Genomic DNA, 2,922 nt, shown 5'->3' with positions numbered 1-2,922 from the left:
CGAAAATCAATTAGAAAATATAAGAGCCTGAAAACCTTTTTTTTGTGACAAATCACAGTAGGGGAGGCTCCTACTACTGCTGAGAGGCTAAATGGATCTTTTTCTGTCCTTCAGTCTTCTAGAGTATTTTGTTCTCTTCTGAAGAAATTCCACACACCATTTTGCCAACAAAAGCAACACGCAGCCTCCTCTTTCCCCGGGCGGCGGCGGCGGCGATGGCTACCCGCAGAGCCAAAAAGCGAAAATGGCAGGAGGCCGAGTTGGTCGCCGGCGTCTCACCACCGGCGAACGATAAGCGCGAAGTCGGGAAGGTCCCGACCTGATCAGCGACCTCCACGTCGACGTTCTCCGGCGCATAATCTCGCTCCTCCCCACCAAGGACGGCGCCCGCACCCAGATCCTCTCCACCCGGTGGCGCCCCCTCTTCCGCTCCGCCCCGCTCAACCTCGCCGTCGTTCTCCGCCACGAAGACGAGCCCGCCCCCTCCAGCCTCGTCTCCCGCATTCTCGCCGACCACCAGGCGCCCTGCCGCCGGCTCTCCCTTACCTGGTACGGCTACAAATCTGACTATGTCTCCCCATTACTGAACGGCTGGCTCCAGTCACCGGCATTCAAAGGCCTCTCCGAGTTCGACCTGTGGCAAAACTGCAAGGAAATCGGCAAGGAACTTTGGCTAGTGCCAAGGGAGGAGGTTCCGTATGCGCTGCCGCCGTCCGTGCTCCGGTTTTTACCCGCCCTCCACATCCTAAGCATTAAGTGCACCGGCTACATGATCCACTTCCCCTCCGCGGCCACATTGGCCGGCGATCTACATTTCCCCAAACTCAAGCAGCTCACACTTAAAGGTGTCATCGTCTCGGAGGTCGTCCTCCACCGCGTTCTTGCTGGATGCACTGCACTGGAGAGCTTGGTGCTTAGTGAATTGGACGGTGTCCGTGGTGTTCGGATCAACTCGTCCACCCTTAGGAGGCTAGGTGTGTGGTCTGGTTGGCCAAATGAACCAGATGAATTGTTGCAACAAGTCATTGTTGAGGATGCCCCTCTCCTAGAAAAGTTGTTCCTGTCTGGACTAGATGGTGACCTATCAGTCCGTGTGCTTTGCGCACCCAAACTGGACTTCCTGGGTTCTTTGCCAGAAGCGTTCACCAAAGGCAAGCTTGAAACAAATGTTCTTCAGGTAGCCATGGCCTTTAATTTTTGTGTTATGCCTTGCAGATTCTCGTGCTAACCATTTGTGTGTATTACTTAATTTAGGGAATTCTCGCTGTCAATTTGATGAATGTGGTGCGAGCCGTTAAAGTGTTGGTTCTGCGCATTTCCCCTCCAAGTGTCGATGATGCCATTGACTTTGTGACATTCTTTCCTTGCTTGGAGAAGTTATATGTCTTGGTGAGATTTTTTTAACCATCGATCTACTTTATCGTCCTCTTTACATCATGGCTAGTTGCTTCATTTTCTTCTTGTGCCATCAGCCCATCATCCCTATGTCGTACCATATCCCAAACTAACTACAAATCATCTTTCAGTTATATCGGACTGGGGCATCAAAAAGAGCACGACACAATTTTCCACTTGGCTATATTGAATGTTTGGAGCTCCATCTCAAAAAAGTAGTGCTGATAAACTATCAAGGAACACCGAGAGATGTTGATTTTGCAAGGTTCTTTCTTTTGAATGCAAAAGTGCTAGAACATATGGAGTTTGCATCACGCACTGCAATAAATCGAAAGAAATACATTTCTGAATGGAGAGCTGGCCAGCACAGAAAACTACAACTGGATAACAGGGTTTCTCAAGGTGCTCAGTTTAATATTAGCTGTGACTCTTACTACGGAGACGAGATACATATTGGGCACATCCATGATCTGAGTGTTAGCGGTCCCTTTGATAGATCATCGTGTCGATGCCATGACATTGATTTCCTTTGAGATACTCTTGGCTCTCGCGTTCTCATTTCACGGTTTGGGAAATCATTAGATAATATTTCTAATATTTGATGTTTGCTTTTGTTGGAACATCTGTATTTCATTGCCCATGTAGGTTGCTACATCACATGCATATTCCGTGTTTTTATTTTTCTATAGTTTTGGTGCAGTATTGCGTCTATGCTCTCCCAATTTAGACAATGGAGTTGCCAGAGTTCTGTGACTGTTTCTGCCATTGTCGTTTGTATGGTCTTATTGATCTGAGTGGCTTGGACACCTAAATGGCCAAAACTGATGTTTTTGGTGCCCTTAGCAAAACACATCCACATACCACAGCTAGATTGGAACTGCACTTTTTCTTGGTAGCTGCAGTGATTTGCGCCACTATTTCTCACTTTGCTTGTGATCATTTCAGTTACGTATGGTTACTTTTCATAATCATAGCTGCATACGTATATAGCAGCGATACTTCCCATGGGTAGGATGCGAGACGGCGAGAGCGAGGAAGCAAGCAAGTAAGCGGCTATAGCTTAGGAAGGAATTAAGGAAGGAGGAAACAAAGAAAATGTGACTTGTGGTCGGGGAGAAAAGGGGATGGGGAAGGGGGGGCGGGGGTAGATATTTCGGCGGTAGTCCAAAAATTTCAAAATGTGGAGGGAAACTTTGCGCGCGGTGCCGTCGGACACTGTTCACTTGGAACGATTGTGTGCATTGCAAACGATTCTTCTGCTTTACGCCTATGGGATGAGTTTGATAATTTAAATTTTGGTAAAAATTTCCCCGGGTACTGTCCTCATCCACGTCATTTCATAATTTAACATCGCTTGCTAATTTGGACACATAAAAGAGCGTACATCACACATACCACACTTACTGAATCGAGCAATTTTAGTAATTAAACAGAGCCAATTGACCTATACATTGCTCCAATAAAAGACCAGCATTAAAAACAAAGCCTAAGTACGCATAATTTTAATAAATCTGCCGCCGCGCCGGC

The 2,922-nt window shown here is 47.2% G+C and overlaps 1 pseudogene; it reads left to right on the top strand.

Annotated features, from left to right (window-relative positions):
- Positions 1-215: 215 nt before the first annotated feature.
- On the top strand, positions 216-1,228 carry LOC119339135 (annotated as a pseudogene).
- Positions 1,229-2,922: the final 1,694 nt, after the last annotated feature.

This window comes from Triticum dicoccoides, chromosome 7B (assembly GCF_002162155.2).
Source record: "Triticum dicoccoides isolate Atlit2015 ecotype Zavitan chromosome 7B, WEW_v2.0, whole genome shotgun sequence".
Lineage (NCBI taxonomy): Eukaryota > Viridiplantae > Streptophyta > Magnoliopsida > Poales > Poaceae > Triticum > Triticum dicoccoides.
The sequence above is the reverse complement of the archived record's forward strand: the minus strand, read 5'-3'. Positions and strand labels throughout refer to the sequence as shown.